The sequence below is a fragment of the Rhea pennata genome, chromosome 8, assembly GCF_028389875.1.
Source record: "Rhea pennata isolate bPtePen1 chromosome 8, bPtePen1.pri, whole genome shotgun sequence".
NCBI classification, from domain to species: Eukaryota; Metazoa; Chordata; class Aves; order Rheiformes; family Rheidae; genus Rhea; species Rhea pennata.
This window is the reverse complement of record NC_084670.1, coordinates 24,798,886-24,817,340: the sequence shown is the minus strand read 5'-3', so window position 1 is coordinate 24,817,340 and position 18,455 is coordinate 24,798,886. Positions and strand designations below refer to the sequence as shown.

The 18,455-nt window shown below is 41.8% G+C and overlaps 1 long non-coding RNA gene across 1 annotated transcript; it reads left to right on the top strand.

Annotated features, from left to right (window-relative positions):
- The first annotated feature begins 365 nt into the window (after nt 1-365).
- Nucleotides 366-18,169, top strand: LOC134143520 (uncharacterized). Its single transcript, XR_009959129.1, has 7 exons — nt 366-673; nt 2,628-2,699; nt 7,035-7,132; nt 12,863-12,959; nt 14,992-15,196; nt 17,743-17,787; nt 18,075-18,169. It is a non-coding gene; the product is annotated as an uncharacterized LOC134143520 (long non-coding RNA).
- The last annotated feature ends 286 nt before the right edge of the window (nt 18,170-18,455 follow it).

Below are 18,455 nucleotides of genomic sequence, written 5' to 3'. Positions count from 1 at the left end.
CACGGGTGGGGATGCCTGGAGGGTGCCACCTAACAACACCCTCCCACCTCAGACTCCTTTAACACTGATGTCCCCAAGCTTTGAATATTTTTAGAGTCAAGTTTGAAATCTACAATTAAGGCACAATTCCGTTCTCTAATATGTTGTTTTCTAAGATGTTTTAAAAGCGTCTGAAACCTGCACTGTTAAATCTCTGTGCCCCGCAAGGCTTGTGAAGCTCTCCAAGCGCAGTTTAGAGCACCGCAGCTGGAAGCCATGTTTGAATGTGGACCTTGCTTGCGCTATGTTCCCCACATATTGGTGGGTCTTGTAACAGTCACCTTTTTTCAGGAGCGAATCTAGATTTTCAGATGTCTACAGGAGTTGAGATGACGTAGAGACTGAGTGGATTCGTGAAGCACTACCAGATCTATGAACTTTAAGCTGTTTGTCTTTGGCTGGTCATCAGTTTAATTTCTTCACACTTTAGAAAGAAACTACCTAGGAACAACAATACTTTTGCTGAAAACAAGAACCTCAGTTTGAACTCTAGCACATGCTTCTTCAAAACGCCATGCTTGGACTGAATGTACTCCCGGAGAAGCAGGGCACAGCTTCAGTAACCCGGCGGAGTTGCACCTGGTTGCCTCAAGAGTTAATTTGGCAGCTTCACTTCCAGGAACTGCTTTCAAAGGTACAAAGTGTATTACAACTGAATGTTGTTAAAATCCGTGCCTCCTTGGAAATCCTTTCACAGCACTGCTAGATTTCTCAGCTGACCTGGGAAATGTCATGAGGCCTGATCCCTGATGTCCATGATTTGTCATTAATGTTCAGCGCATGAGAAAGTGTTCTGTTTTTTTATTTTAACTAACCATGTTGAATATTTATCTTAAACCTCAGGTAGCTATTTAGAAAAGAAACAGCTGAGAAGCAGATAATGTACCTCTTTCAGTAACAAAAGATTTATGTCTTGCCTGGCAGGACTTCATACTTACAGAGCTTGTGGCTGACATAGTCAGACACACATAGCACGTAGTCCAGTGTTTATCCAGGGGAACCGACACCGCTGCTCCCACACCTTTTCGTGTGAAATTAAATTGACCACGTTGAAACTGGCAAAGATTTAAAAACATGATAAAATCCCTATTAAAAGGGCAGGGGGAGAAAAGCTCAGAAGCAGTTTGAATTAATGAATAGTGTGCAAAAAAGTGCACTATGCGTGAACATTGCTGCCGACCTTCTGCAGGAGCCATCTGTCTGTTCGCGGGGCACCTCTCCTCCACGGCAGTGGGAGAAGAGTTCAGCCACCAGGCAGAACGCCCCTCTCCAGGGCTGTCAAAACTATTGTAGTTTGGCTCTAGCATATTTATCATTAAACTCCACGCTCTGCTAAAAAGAGAAAGGAAATGGTATGAAACGTGTACTTAAATCCATCTTTGTCGCAGACTACGTGTAGGTCAGTGTCACTGGCTACTGACAGTGTGCCTTCCAGACACAGGAGGCTTATCTACCTTTTAGCACAACAGCCTCAACACATTTTTAGTCAACATCTGTTTTTGTTTGTTTGTTTGTTTGTTTTGGGTTTTTTTTGTTTTTTGTTTTTTGTTTTTTTTTTTTTTTTTTTTAAGATAGTTAAGAAGGAAGGTAATTACGATGAGAAAGGTGGATTCGAATCCTAAAATCCTGCATTTTCCAGGAGATCATGAATTTTCTCCAGGGATAGTATGACAATTTCTGCCAGCTTTGCCACAGCTCAGATGAAGAAGGCGTAGATGTCTTTTATGCAGTAGTCTTTCAGTACTCATAGAGGCCCTCCAGGGAAGCCAGGAGGAAGGGAGAAAGGGACAAGGGATTGAATGTACCCTCATTTTATGAAGCAAACTAATAAGACTGGATTTTCTCTTTCCCTGCCCCTCGTCACTCTGCCAGTCCAGACGGCAGTACAGAGAGAAGTGCTACTGGTGGCAGTGTAAACTGCACATTGGAAAACTAGCAGAATTTGCCCCAAAGGAAATAAATTAACCATAACCTGTTTAAAATATACCCCCTCCCATCCAATACTAATAACACTAATTTCTTTTGAAAGTATTACTGTTATCCTGGGACTGCAAAAAATATTTTGAATAGTTAGGAAATTCCTTTTCTGATATGCATCATACTCTGCTGGAAAGCCTAGAGATTAATGCACACAGCTAGATGACAAGAGACCTGGGTCCCCTCACTACTTCTGTCACTGTTTTTCTGTATTTCATCAAGTAGCTCATAATATTTCTTTTTAAATAATCCTATTCCTAAAATGGGAATGAAGCTCTACAATACCTGCTCCAGTGAGGATGGTGAAGCTAATCTGACTTAGTTGTGAAATGAGAATGTTCACGTAGAAACAAGCCACTGAAATTCAAAGTTTTATTGTTTCATGCTGTTGCATTACAGGAAAATGCAAAGACTCTTCAGTGGTACTTAGGAACAGAGTAATAGCAAAATTTTTTTACAGCACTAGAAATTGAAATAGCGTCTGTCCTTTGCCCTATCCTGTGCAGCATTTGACTTATAGAGAAGTTAAAAATGTAGTATAGGTTTTATATTTATCTTTTTGAAATAGTCTGTACTAGGTTAATTTTTTTTTATTATCTTTTCCTGTGCAGTTGTTTGTCATCCCTTTCTGTGGGGGCGCATAATGAAACACAGACGTGGGGAAGCAGAGAAATGCATGGAGGGTAAGTATGTGCATGCTTATGTAAAAAGATGTTCACACATGTATGTACACACACACATCTCGCATGTAAGCCTGAAACTAGGCTTCCAGTTGTTCTTGATCTTACGTACAAGAGGGTGAGATTTTTGCTCGTAGTAACGTCTGTCTATGTTACTGGAGAAGGGGGTAGCACCGAAATGCTCCAGGACTGTAGTGAGACGGGTATCATTTCTCGTCTCTACTGGTCCTCATGTGCCCGAGAAATACACACTTAGTGTTGTATTTTCATCTCAGTTTGATGTCCGAGGCTTTAGCTATCCAAATCCCTTTTTCCATTAGCACCAGCTAAGCAGCTCAGGCTCCGTGTGCCGACGTTGCCCTACTTTCGCTGCTGCGTGTGCGCGTGCCCCCGTCGCCGTCCGCCGGGCAGGGAGCGTCCCGGGGCTCCGGCAGCGCGCCCACGCGCCAGCGTGTCCCCTGCTGCGCTTGGCCAGCCCGCGACGCCGTGCGTGGGGTGCCCTCCTCGTCCGCGGGGCGGGGGCGCAGAGCCGGCGAGGGCTGCAAGGTCCTGCCCGGCTGGCGGCGGCCGCCCCAGCGCCCGGGTCCGAGAGCTCCCGAGCTCCCGCCCTGCTGCACAGCCCCGGGGGCTGCCAGCTGGAGAGGCTGGCGGTGAGAGGTTGCGTGCAGAGGGCTGCCTTGTTCTCCGGCTGCCTTCTGCCATTGCACGGCTCTGCAGGTGGCTTCCTTGTTGTGGTCCTTGAATAACGCAGGGCACTGCACTTTCTGCATGCCTGTTTAGCTTGTCTCTCATAACCTCCCTCCCCGTGAGTCTTCCTTCCTGTAATTTCATCTTTAGTTATTCTTGTTACAAATAATCTGAAGGCTCGAGTCTTGATCTGTGCAGAGACCTGTCGTTGTGAGACCTAACGTGGCAATGTCTACCTTCAGGAGCCTGGTTTCCAGAGAAAGTCGTTGAGATAGGCTTTGCTTTGTGTCGTATGCCTAAATTTCGTAACAGAAGAGTTTTATACCTTACTGAAATCTACTTCAGCCTTTTTTATGATTTTATCATGATTAATGGATGAGACTAGACCACTTGCAATGCACTTATTTATTATCAGAAACAACATTGAAAGTAATTTGACCCCTATAGTACTTTCTTTTTTAATAATAATATACTGTGGCAAAAAAAGCTATGAAATCCTGTGCAGAGATCTTTATCTTAGTTGAACTGGTTGAAATATGAATAAGGGAAAATCTCTGGGCTGACACTGGCATAATAAGAAGCAGAATATGATCTGCTCTTCTGAGCAATGTGCTGTCACTACAAACTACATCACCGTACATACCAAACGTATAAAAAGTTTATTTGTCAGCCTGCTCCTGTGAGCTCTTATTTATGGCTACTTTATCATCTGAATAAAGCCATATGTTTCATGATTAGAAACATAACAGCCTCGCGAACTCTGAAGTTGTATGGGTGAGTGTGAATGCTTTTATTATGAAGTCATTTTGCTATAAGCACTAGAGAAATCAGATAGTGCCATCCTGTGTTACTCACCCGGCAGGTCCGTTGTAATAGGAAATCACTGAGTTCGTAAGACCTCTCTTTGCACATGGCGTTTCTTCAAAAGGGTCAGTTACTCTGTTTCTCACCAGACTCGGGAAGTTGAAAGCTCAAGCTAATATTTATGCCTGTAGCTTCTCAGGCTAGGGACTGCTCCTCCCCTCACGTGTACGCACCGTGCCTAACCTGGTGATGGTCTAGCCCTGAGAAGAGCACTGAAGTGAGTCTGTCGTGGCTGTACGGCGTTCATCTTCCTCGGGGGGCGCTGGGGGCATGCCGGGGTGGTCCACTCACTGTGAGCAGCTGTAAGGCTTAGCTCTGGAGTGACTGTCTAACCGAAGAAAATCAGAAGGCTGAGGCTTTCATTAGGACTGAAGGCTGAGGTAAGACGCTGCCAGAAACGCTTGGATACCAGTAACACTTAGTGGTCAGATACATTCAGCAGAATTAAGTTGCCAAATTTCTATCTACAAGAAAAAGAATTATGTGATGACATTGTCATTCCTCAAATTCAACTTCTCGCAGAAAGATAAAGCTGAAACTATCCAGCTCTGCAGCAACTAACCTTAAAATGGAGACGTTAAATAAATTAAAAGGAGCAGCTATCACAATCTACGTGGAACCTGCTTAAAGATATATAATAGTAAACTTATAACTTATGTAACTTATATAATGAACTATAATAAAAGTTCAGCACAAATGTATATCACTAAACCTTTGCAAATATCAAAGTTATCATGCTAAAACATCAGAGTACAAGGCTATCCAAAGTAAAAAGCCATCCTTCAGAAAATATGTCATGTTCGATGGAGAAAAATGGAGAAGAGATCGAACTTGTAAAAATTCATTGTAAAGCCACAATAAATAGGCCAGCAGCATTTTGAAGAGCAACTTCCTAAACATACAAAGCTAATAATAAAAAATGTTCTTAATTACCTTAGAAAGTAGACAGCCACTGGTGAATGAATGGTGCCCACACGTGATAGAGGTGTAAAAGGAGCAGCTACAGAAGAGAAAGCCTTTGCAGGCAAACTAAATGTATTGACTGCAGCAGCAATGAGCAAAGGATGGCAGGGAGGTTCCCGTGTCAGAGCTGATGTGCTTGAGTGGCTGCCTCCACTAAGGTGTCAAGCCACTCGGAGCAAGATTTCCAAGTGAACTCAGATATGAAATTGTTAGTAATGGCTTTGTGTGAACGATCAGTAGCACTGACCCCAGAACCACAGGAATAGAAGAGGATGATGAAAATCTGTAAGAAAGGCTCCAGAAGTGATCCACAGAACTATGAACTGATAAACTTGACTTCTGCAGCTGTAAATAGAATAGAGATGGTTGACATAGGGGGAAACATGTGCCTCAGAGAGATCCACCTGGCTTTAGGAGAAGGCAGTCATATTACTTCCAGGGCTCTGTGATGGACAAGCAAGATGGTTACACAGGATCACAGAATGGCTGAGGTTGGAAAGGACTTCTGGAGATCATCTAGTCCAACCCCCCTGCTCAAGCACGGTCACCTAGAGCATGTTAGACAAACCCCACCTCTCCAGTTGAAGGTGCGCACTCTGAGATACATCTGTACTGTTTACCTTGCTGAGTGAACTGGCTGCGTTAATGTCAAAAAAATCCATTGCAGTTATAACTGACATTATGAGGCTTTGATTTCCTTGTTGGGTGGAGCAGAGTTCTCCATACTTCTGACTTCTTTTGGAAACTACCAGCCGAATCACATATGCATCAACTAAAACGTGAAAATGTACTGCTGGAACTGCCTATCCAGGCTAATAAGGAATATAGCTTAATGATAAATTGCATGCATGCCTTAGAGAGACGTAATAGGCTGTTACTGCTGTTGTTCATCCGTCGGTATTTGGTCTGCAGAGCCTGAGCTTGTTAATCAGCAGCGCATCCTGCTCTTACTCGGGTGCACTCAGCGCCAAGAGCGAATTTCCTCTGTACGCTTTCCCACTGTAAGCTTTGCCAAACTTCTTTTGTTCAGTCTGTCAGTCAGCTGGGCTCTTGCTTTAATGGTACCAGGAATTCACGTCTGTAGATTATTCATTCTGGGTCTAGTGCAACTAGCATTTTGTCTGTCTGAAGCTGACAGAGATGTTGCTTCTTGTGTAGACCTGGTTCAGATCTGGACACAATAACCTTGATTCTGGACCCTTCTTCAGGTGCCCTGCAGCCCTTGCACAAGGGGATTTTGAAGGTGCACTGCAAAATGATAACTTCTGTTTTGCATACGGAAAAAAGGGAGCGTGATAGATCATTTGGTCTGAGTGCTCCTTTCAAGAAAGATTTAACTCTCACTGTTTGTGAGATTTTCTTAAGAGGTTTTTTTTTGAGATTTTTACCGATATCATAAGTAAAACTACTGCCAGGAAAATTATTATGAATAATTATAAAGCACTAGCTGTAGCAACACTAGTATTATTTCTAACATTAATATTCCCTCTTTCTGTGTATGTCTGGGCAAGGGTTGTATCATGGTTTCATGTAACTTTGCAAAACTTTCATTATTCACCAGTTGTATGTCACAGGCTGAATCTTTTAAAGAAAAGATGAGCTGAAAGAGATCAGCCGTTCCTGAAAATATATCACTTATTTCTTGTAATATATAAAAATGATTCACACGTGCTTGTCCATAACTTTGAATTGCACTTGCACTAATAAGGAGAGATGTGAGGTGCATCCTCTCCAGTGAACCAAGTCAGTAGCCTTTAAGTGTTTAGAGATGAGCTATTAGATAGACAACAGCTTGATTTTCTTGTTTTACTGCCTTTTTTTCAGATGGAAAACAGGAAAAAGTATGAAAGAAAAGTCAGTGAAGGGAGTATAAGGCAAGATTCATGGAAGACAAGAAAAAAATTCACAGATCAAGACTCCAGGTACGTGTTTGAAATATTGGTCCTCCTTTTCTTGTCTGCCCAGTTCAGTATGAAGCCCTGCAGGTGAAAACAGCACCCAGTAGAGATCCCCTGTGAGAATATATCTGAGCTGAAGTTATTCATCTCCTGAATTATTTTGATATCATGTCCCTGTAGAAGTTAATGGGAACTTGATTCACCAGTAGCTTTGCTACCTTGGAAAGTCACAGCCCCAAGCTGAATCAAGGAAACGCGGGAGGGGAATCCAGCTCCGCCAGCGCTTCGCTCTGCAGGAAGGGGCTCAGCCACAGGAGCTCCTGAGGCATCTTGTACCCCTCTCAGGATCACGGGAACTCTGTGACTTGAGAAAAAAAAATGTGAGCGCTCAAAAAGCTTTCTGATGATCTCAGGTGGGAACATCAGTAAACGCTACCTGAGCCTCTCGTGAACAACACTGTGAAAACATCTGTCTTACACTTCTCCCCTCTTCCCACAAGGAAGGGATAAGAGCAAACGGGGTTAGCAGTGATCCTCTAGCTGTGCTTTCTGAGCCTGTGTTTTGTTCGGTATGTTGCAGCTCAGAGAGTCTAATGAGCCAAAAGTCAAAAAGGAAACTGAGCCCTGGAGAGCACCCTGTCGCCCACCAGCATCGGGCAAGTCTCCCCTCCCTGCACGTAAGGACAGGGGCAGCCGGAGAGCCCCTGGCTGGAGGGGTGAGGGGGCTGCCCCTGCTGCTCCCCAGAGGTGCCCTGCCCTGGCTGTAAATGCGCTAGGCGTTCGCATGGCGTGGCTAACGCAAGAGCGACTAGATGGATGGAAATGTTGGAGCAGGTGGGAGCTGGGTCTGGACCTGCCAGGGCTAATGAGCTGGCAAAAGGGCAACCCGTCTGCCCATGATCAAATCATAGAGCAAGAAAAAAAAGCTGGGCTAACAATTCTCAGCTGGAAATATGCTAGATTTTCATATAAAAACTAGTCAAAGATGGAGAAAAATTTGCTGTTACCTCTCCATTTGAAGCAAAATAAGGTTATTTTTATTAACTGGTGGAAGTTTGGATGAAAAATATTTCCTTGTGGTACTTGCTTTTCTCTTATATTCACAAAACTACTTTTGTAGTAGGCTTCTGTTGGCATAAATCCTGCTCCAACTTTCATTCTTGGTAAGAACTACAATAACTAAGGGGCAAACCTTATAAAGTAGCTCATGAGTAAATGGAATTTAATGGGGTCAATTATCCCCACACACTTGTGTGCAGCTTTCATTAATATTAATAGGTCTTAGACATGCATATTGAAGTGAAAAATAGACTATCAAGGGCCTCTACACTCTATTTTATGTGTGTGCTGATTTAGAATCATTCAAAAGAATGTGTTATTTTCCCAATGTCTAGAATAAGTTAGTGGCAGAAAAAAAAATAGTCCATTAACCCTGTGAGATGCAGAAGTTTTGAAGAAAGGAGTTAAACAAGTGGAACAGTGTGGATTCTCTATGTGTTTGTGGTAATTTAGAATCATATTACATGCTTGTTTCTCCATAAATATTTAATGAAATGGAAATGAATATGTAGCAGGCTGGATTCTTCCCTCTAAGGGTTAAGTTCCATTTCTGCAAATTGGTTTGCTCCCTATTTCTGTTCCTGTGTCTCTGTGCATCTAGACATTTTCTTGGCATCTCTAAACCTTTTGAGGTTTCAGGAGATCTTCAGAGATTTGCTAGTAATTGACCCGTTTGGATTGCACGACTGGCATTTGCTAAGAGATGATACAGTCCTGCATTTTGTTGTTAAGTGCTGGTCGCATTATTAACTTGTGGCCAAGCTAGAATAAAGACTCAGGAGACATCATTTTCCCTTAGACAACTTCATTTGGTTCTTACTGTAATCTCCATTATAAATGAAGCACTTTGGTCTCAGCTTAAGAGAGTCCCATATTCTATAACTTGTCAGCTGTGTTTGTCCAGTAATGAATACACCCACTTCTCTCCATTTTTTTAAGATCTTACTGTACACTAAGAGTAAACAATCAACATAACATCAAAGTCAGATGACTTAACCTTCTGACACTTCTCTAACCACTAAAGAGTTCCTGCCACCGCTAACTGGGTATTGGAACATCTGTAAATGTTTTCTGAGAAAACAGGATTATCAAATGAAGGAAACCTGATGGTTTCTCCTTAGAAAACAAGAACAATTAATAAGCTTAGATCTGCCTTGTCCCAAAGGAGTCTGAATGAGCCCTCTTGGTTTTAGGTTCATGAGGTAACAGAAACAAATTCGGCCTCTAGCTACGATAGCGTAATTCTGGAGCAGCCTTCAGGTTTGGTTCCATTGTAACTTAAATTGGTACTACCCCATTTTAACACGTCTGATTTCAACAAAGTTCCTCTTGATTTACACCATTGGGATTTTAATAGCTAAAAAAAAATTAAAAATGAAATTAGAGCCTGGATACCATGAATGAACCTAAGCCAGATAAGCACATGCAATCGACTTTGTGTAACACAGGAATTAAATACTGCTGATCTTTGCAAGTAGCAATGACAACTCAAATACGATGCCTTGGGGCCTGTAATAACCTGGAGGCTAATTAACTGCACAGAGGGCTTTTTATATTATACTTTATATTAAATAAATTCAGCACAAATCCATAGAGACCAATTTTTAGCCTGCACTTTTAGGCAAATTTCACCCAAAAGTGATCAAGCTACATAGTATTCAGGCTTGCAAGGTGTCTGATTAACATATTGTCCTTTAGTAATTGAGGTGCTTAAGCTGAAAAGAGAGAAATGAGTGACAGAGAGGAAGAATCTTCTTTCAGTGCAATTTTAATGATTTTGTGTCTTTCTTTGGATGTTGTACTAGTAGAAATATATTTTAATATAATACTGACCTAACATAGATCATCATTTTAAAACTAGAAGCTACTGATGTGGTTTTGATCAAGTGAAAAAAAGAAAAATCAAAAGAAAGTAGGCCTATATCTTAACTTTAGGGCTTACCCAAATCTCACGTTATCTCATAATCTCTCAGTCAGACCCCAGGATGCACATAAACTACTAGTATGTAAGCAAATTGCTGCAAGGCCAAGAGCAGACCGTGGTGGGGATATCGGCTAGGAGTCTTTGTAGGGGGAATAAAATACTATTTTGCTCATAAAAGGTCTGATCACAGTCAACAGCTGAGGTGTATTCTGATCGGTATCCAAAAAATATAGCAGTCACCCAAAAACGTCTGTGCCTTGGCTGATAAGGAAGATGAAGTGGCATATAGTGAAGTCTCTTTCATCTTCCTATCACAATGCAACAAAAAAGAAAACCTATTTCAACAGGTCCCTTTTAATGAAATAACATACTGTGAACAAGCAATATGCTAGGTATTAAGCATATCTTTTTAATGCAAAATAATTCTGGGTAGCTTATCTCTTAAAATATTATAATTCTGGTCTGATGGTTCAGCTGACAGCGCATTCAGCCTTTCCAGGACAAGTCTAATGGGTTCTTTGCTGCTGCTCCTCTCTGGAGATGGGAATTTGCTTCGCAACTCTTACAGTGCTGCGGGGCGTCTGATTCTTTTTCGGCAGGAGTCTGAAGTCTCTGAAACTGAACTGTGTACAACAGTGCTATTCTTCACTTGGAAGATGCCCCTTCTCTTCGCGTACACTGTACAAAACTCAATAATATTTAACTTGGTGTTTATGTCTGCTATATAAAACCTATTTCTTCAAGATTTTTCTAAAGATCCTTTACCTAGACTCCTGTTGGTCATTGTAGGAAACTAATTTGTTTTTCCTGTACATCACCTGGCCCTTGGCCTGGGTGTGATAACATAGCAACCAGAAAATGGCAGCAGCTTATCCCAAAGGTGAACAAGAGAGGGAAAATGCAAGTGCAAACCACACAATTTCAAGGGAAAGGATTTTGTCCATACTAGTGGAGAATGGAGAGAGCATCTCTATTTAAAAGTCTCCCTATTCACTGAGGGCTAAAAAATTTGGAAAGTAAGGGTGATGGGATTGACTGAGGCACTGAAAAATGCACCCTTACAGAGAGCAAATAATTTCTATCCCAGTCACAAAGAAATAGTCTGCTTTTCTGTTTTTTTTATTTGTTTGTTTGTTTTTTGATGCTTTTTTCTTGGTCTCATTCTCTCCCTGAGACAATCAAGAAGACAGGAAGAAAAAATATAAGACAGAAATTATGCCTGATTCTAATGCTTATCTGAAAAATAAGAGCATAGCTCATTTTTTTGATTTCAGAACTAGCAGCTGTGTGAATCATATCTACTAAGCTAAGTTTGAGCTGATTATAGTGCACTGTGCCTTCTTTCTGAACACTTCCAATGCAGTTATGTTGTGTCGAACGTAACAGGGAAAGGAATCAAGTAGAATCCTGAATCCTGTTAGATCCTTTGGGTTAAAAGAGCAGTTTCCAAGGTCTTTCCTCCATTAATAAGGTAAAACCTCTTAAAAGGTCACTGTAATATGCAGCTGCCCTTCTAAAGCATTTTTAATAGCTGCTTATAAATTTCTCAGCCTCAGTATTAAGATAAATCCACCACACACTACAATTCCTGTATAACGAAACGTCCTGTTGCGCTGTTTACCTCGACAGCGTGGCCATCGCGATGTCTCACTTCTGACATCGCTTGTCGTGCTGCCGTTGAGGAGGTCTGGGCTGAGTTCCCTGGACAAAACAATCAACAGATAAAACCATATGATCCCAAAGTATTTTTTAAAAAGAAGAGCTGAATCTCATGAATAAATGAATGGTTTTTCTAAAGACTAGTCAAGAACCTTCATTAATGAGCTCCAGATAGTTTTACATTTTTAGAAAGCATAAGATTTTGGGATTTTGCCATTTAAATTGTCAACTGCTATATATATTACATTTGTAAGACCCATTGGCTCCAACCAAAGGGTATTTAAGAGTCTGTCTGACTGTCTGAATTATGAAAGGACCAGGTAAGAGGAAGTGGAAAAAAAGACAAGCAATAGGATATCCATTAGTAAGATGACTAATAGTACTACAAATCTGTGTTCCCATTTCTTTGGCTTCTTTCACAGAGATTTAAAGATAATAGGAGCAAAGGTTCAGGAAGAAAAGTGAAAAAAGAGACAAATCCTACAAAGGAAGGTCATATTTACAAATGCTCAGTATTCCTTCAGGTTTGTTGTAAGTGATTTATGAGGTGCATTTTTAATATTAAAGTTCTTCGTAAGTTCATTGGGGAGATGGTCAAGATTAGTAACGAACTAATTGTCATAGAACAAAATTTATTGCTAGCAGTTTCCAAAAATCTAGCAGTTTGGCTTCTGTGAGTAAAAATGAGGTAATATAGCAAAGTCCTGCCTATGAGGAAACACACACAGTTTTCTAGTTCACAGACAAATAAGATTAATTCTATATCCCATGCTATGCTGAAAGGATATCTTGCCTGTTCAAAAATCATATTTAAAAAACATCTGATTTCCTTGTTTTTTCCTGTATTTTACTTTTTTAAAAATAAGTGCTTCCTCTTCCAGTGATACAACTTCTCCTTGTCACACAGCTTGCATTTTCCTCAGTTTCAGTAATAAAAATAAATTATATTATAAATACAAGGTACTATTGGATAATCCATTTATAAGTAATAATCCCCAATGACATACAGCTAGGGGAGGAAGATGACAAATTACAGACTGGGGCAAGATGGGGTGGACTTTGACACAAGGAAGGTTAAGTTCACTTTTGCTTCTGGCCAATTTCTCTTTCAGATTTCTGTTCAGCAGCAGTGTATAATAACCCTGATCTCAGAGCTGGAAGTGAGGACACTGAGGGCAAAATCAGCTAGGTCTTTTTCTTGAGTTCATGGTAAGATTTCTATTTCTCCTGTCTTTCAAAATTTTGGTAAATTTTATCCTCCAAATGATCTGACAAATTTGTTCAAACTGAGCCTGTAGCAGAGTGGAAGACTTTTCACAGTAGTTTTTCATTTTGATACATTTTCTCACCATTTGCTGGTCTGGGCAAATATACATTGATCTTTTAATCATCATTTAAGGCGGTTAGTGACAAACTCCTAAGCAAACTCGTAAGGCAGATGAATCTGTGTAAATCAAGAACCATCAGGGAACCATGCTTGCCCTGAGGGAATGCCCTCAGCCTTTGATGAACTTTTACAGCAAATTTCAGTCCAAAATCTAATACTAAAGTGAATACCAAAAAGTTCAATTAATCATGTAAGTGTAGTTTATGTGTGAGTTCTTTTTAAGCTAGTTTTTCATCTGGTCACAGTGCCTTTTGTCATGTTTTGAAATTCAGCAATTGAGCAGGAAGTAAAACTGTACATACAACTTGGTTTTTTTTTTTCTAGTCTATTATTGCAAACTCATAAGGCTTAAATAGCCTTAATGAAAGCTTTAGGACCCAGACTTTCTTCTGTGAAAATCCATTCATTGCCAGAATGATCCATTCATTCTGGCAACCAGGAAGCACCAAGTCAATGGATTCAAATATAAGACAACATTGGATAATCCAGTTATAAATGAGAATCCCCAATGACATAAGCTAGTGGAGGGAGGAGGATGGCACATTACAAACTGGGAAAAGTAGAGGTGAACATTGACACAAGGATAAATCTCTAAAATGCATTCTATAGAAAGGCATACTTATCTAAAGAGAACTTGTAAAACTTTCTACATTAGTCTGAAGTCGTCTTTGAATGCCAAGAAGCTCCATGCAATCTACATCTGCTAATTTTCCCAATTTTATTGCTGTGAAAAGCAATAAGGAAAGAAGGGGCTGTGCAGTCTTCTCTGGTGGCTTCACTCCTTCACAGTGACTACAAGGATCAGGAATGTCTGCTTGAATATATTACCTTATGGCAAATTCAGGGAATCTGAATCTCTCTCATGTTCGTAAGACCTAACTTCTTCCCCGTAACTGTAGCAACCTCTTTACCATTTGGAGAAAATTAAACTGAATACATTTTGCCAATTGCAAATACTCAAAGGACGACTTTTATTTTAATTACTGTAGACATAGAAAAAGGAGTTCTTTAAGGAAGTCTGTCAACTAAGAGCTATATATAACTCTTGAGGAATTTCTTAGTGATTTTCCTGCTTAAACAAATTTCCTTAAAAATACATTTGTTTGCTGTGTAGGCTGGAATTACTGTAAAATCAAATGCTCATTTTTCGAAAGTCTGATCTGACTTGTAATGCTAACACAGCAGATAGTAAACACACATCCACTGGACAGTTTAGGTTTGTTGTATTGATCTTGAAAAAATGACTAGGCATTACAGAGCCGATGTTTTTATCTACTGAGAAAAAGGCCAGAATGAAGTGTGATCTGTTGGAGTTAAAGGACTGCTCTTTCTCTAATTGATTTCAGCACGCATTTTTCCAGATCTACAGCCTTTCTGTCAAGTTCAGCAGTCTTTAGTCAGGTCTGCGGTATCTGCTGTAGCCAAAGAACAGCAAAGCTCATCTGATTTTTTTTTTTTTTTTTTTTTTTTTTTTTTTGAGACCCTGGATTCAGTTAAGCAACTCAGCGGGCCACTCGCTGAACTGGCATTGCAGAGCACGTGCCGGCAGAGAGGGTACTGCCACGCTGCTCGCTCTCTGAGAGGCTCTGCAGGACGGGGGAAGCCACCGACCACACAGACCGCGTCCAGACCTGCTTTCGGGCTGTTGTGAACGAAAACAGCTTTTTACCCTTTCTTTTCTTTCCCTATGCTGATTTCTTTCTTTTTTAGCTTTACATTCCTCTTACATTTATTTCATAATTTAGATATTATAAGAAAAAGCAAATTTAGATGCTTTCAAGCTTAATTTTGAAAGGAGTTGCCCGGCACGTGTTCGTAGTTGTAATGTTACTTTCCGTTAATGGCACTATACAGCATCTTGTGACATTCTCTGAGGCTCCATATCCCTGTCAGACAACCTGCACCGTGGTGAGGATCAGCAAAGGGCCTGCGAACAGACCTACTTTGGGAAGTATTCAGAGGTGATGGGCACCACAAATTGAGGAAAAGGAGCTGTGAGTCTGTGTTAAGATAAATCACAAAAGGAGGGAACAGAAGAGGAAGAACAGCTGCGTGAAGGGTATGTAACACCTAGCCTAAAGCACATTTCTCCCTCCTTCAGCACACACACAACTTTTCCTGGTTTCTTTTAATCGTTGCTGATTGCCTGCATTATCTGAAGTTTGAATTTACAGGGCTGAGTATTAAAGCCTAAGTTTTAAAAATAGGCTTCGTTATGAAAATATTTATTAATTTGTAACCTACACCGCTTCCTCCACTCCCACTAAATTCATCCTATTGTCTCCCAAGAAGAATACCATGAATGTACACCAGCCACAGAAGTATATTTGATACACTCGTACTAGAGGAACAGTGCTCGGCTACCTTCTATTCCTTACTACTTTGCTTCTATTTTAAATTTGTGTGTACGTTTGCTCAGCAACCGAGCTTCTGAAACAAGAGAAAAAAATATTAGTAACTTCTACAGCTGCGAAAAGATTTCCGTAGCAGGAAAATCTCAATAGCTCTTCATCCAGTCGCTTCCGTAGTGAGAACAGCTCAGGATTAAGGAAATCCAGGGAAAGAGGGAAGATTAACGTAGGAAAGGCGAACGGGCAAGCCCAGGGGACAGAGCCGGGCCTGACGACGGCCCCGCGAGGGCTGGGTGCCGGCGTCGGGGCGGGCGCCCGGCTCGCCGCCGGCTGGGCAGCGGCACGGCCGCTGGGCGCCGTCTCGTTTCCCGCAGCAGCGATCGCTGCGGTCGGGTGCTGCTGCCCGCCCCGGAGTGCAAACACGCGAGGACTTGATTTACAGAGCCAAATGTACATCCTGAGCTTACTTCCTCCTTTCTTTTTTGGCCTGTCGTAGCACCTCCAGCTCGAAGAGATGACAACAAATTGCTGTGTAGGTAAATGTATCTATGTATAGGGACGGGTAAATATCAGTCATTCGGGTCATTCGGAGATGAATGGTCAGTATAGCTTCGGACGTGTTGTGTCAGACATGACAATATAAAGCTTTTTGCTTTTTATTTTAAAGACGCTATGTTTTTCACTCCTCCTTGAACAAAACATCCTCAGCAAATTTGTTCATGTGGCAATCTAGTCTTTAAATCCAGTTTAACACAAGATTTTAGATTGTACACTTGGTTCTTTAAGCAATGTTTAGGTATTACCAATATACTGAAAGATAGATGAGACATCCTCATGGTAATACAGCTTTTAACCTTTCCTCTCCTCTACCATGACGGGGGAGAATTACAGTAAATGATGGTTACCTTGTCTGCAGTATGGACAATTGATTTGACCTCACTGCATCTGATGCTCTAATGGACTTTGTGGCTGAATCCCTGGAGATATAAAATATGTCCGAGTGAATTGGGGCAGGTTAAAGAACGGACCAGCTTTTCATGGCTGGCTCAAGCTATAATAGATCTCCTGGCTGTTCTGAGAGGAAGATTAAAAATGATCAATATCCAAATCATTAAAAAAAAGTGGTAGCTTCTGTAAATTTACCTTGGGTATTTTTTTTACCTGCCAAACGCTGCAGAAGGGGGGAGTCTCTGCTGATGGTGTGAGTTTCTATAACAAACGTTTGTTACTGTTTACTCTCTTGTAATGTGTTCCCTTTTATATTAAGAATCAGACACTCAGGTGGCATGAATCAGCACTGCTTTCCTGAAGTCAAGATTGTTTACACTATGATGACTCTGGCTTTAAATTTATATAATACAGATAAAATAACAATATTATAATATTTCCTGGAGCAGAAAATAAAATCAAGGACAGATTTCTGAGAATGATGGCAAGGAACATAACTGTAAGTGTCACGACAGCTCTGTGGGCTACAGGGGCTGAGACAAAAAATAAAAAAAATAAAAAAAAAAGAAAGAAAAAGGTTTAATTTAGTGAGAGGGGGGAAATGGTTTTCCTTCAATGTTTTCAGTCCCTCATTTTGCATCTTGTTTTAACCTTTCCTACCTTTGTGACTATGTCCACGTCCTTTACCCACCAGCACACAACTGAGCTCAAGGTGAGAATGGGACTCTCAGCGTCCCGGTGCCACCAGGAGTAAAGCTTGTAACATCCCATGACTGGCAGTTCCCTCAGAGATTTTCCTCTCCACAAGCAAAAGTGACAGGCCAGGCAGCTTCAACAGGATTATGTATATACGTTTACCTCGCTTCCTGTGGAGCCCAGGCCTCCAAGACAGACAGAAAACTGCACAGTTGCACACACCCATTGGACGGTTATTTAGCAAGCAGGCAAACTTGAACTATAGAGGAGACCAAATTCTTAGCCTGTGATGTTTGAAGATGTTTGGATCTAGCATTTCCATTTGCTTAATGGCAGAAATAAGAACTAATTCCAAACTCTGTGTCTGAAGATTTTCCTAGTTTTGAGAAGTGTCAATATATGGGCTTTGGGCTGACCTATCTCAACAGCATTAGATTAGCTGAATGAGGGTGAAGAATCTTCTTCTAAGATCATCTCAAGGGTCAGGACCTCTCCACATAAAACTGTGGTTTGTGTCTACATAAATGGCATATAAACAAATTAATGCAAAAGTCCAACAAATTGCAAAAGTTTAAGATTCATCTTGTCCAGTTGCTTTTCTCTTTCACAGGTCACTTGTTTAAAAATGTGAACGTGTACCCACGCCCTCCGAAAGGTACGTTTTGTTTAAGCCGAGGCCCTCTGCGAGGAAGGGTCCGGGCGTTTGGGAGCTCTCTGCTGAGGCCCCTTCGCGGGGGCTGCGGGGCCGGCGCTGCCCCGGGGCCGGGGCTCGGCGGCGTGCCGAGCAGCCATGGGTGGAAGCGGGAACAGCTGGTGCCCCCCTGGCCCGGCTATTCTTGTAGCTGGAAGCAGAGTCAGGTGCTGCGAGCATCAAGCCGCGTGAAAGGCCAAAGCTGAGCGCGACGTTATTGGAGTAGATGACACCTTATTCTTCTTCTTCAGCAATTCTAACAACTTGCAGTCCCCGCCGTCCCTTTGCGAGCACAGATGTCGCGTGGACGGGGTACGGCCGCAGCGACAAGAGGTGACCCGCCGCTGAACTCGGGAGCAGGTGAGGCCCGTCAGCTTCTAATTTGAAACTGGTGTCAGTCCTGAGGAATGGCTGGTATAATCGCGTTTGTAACCGATACCCTGCCAGCCCCGCAACCATTCACAGTGCGCCTGCTATGGGCGATGTGAAGTCAGCAATTCGTGTTTACGACACTGGACACCGGCTGAATCAGGTGGACCTCAGCAACTGCATCAGCTCCCCGCGTCTCCCAGCGCGGGGTGTCGAGCTGCTTCAGCCAGGGCCGAGATACTGGGTGCTTATGTTACAATAGG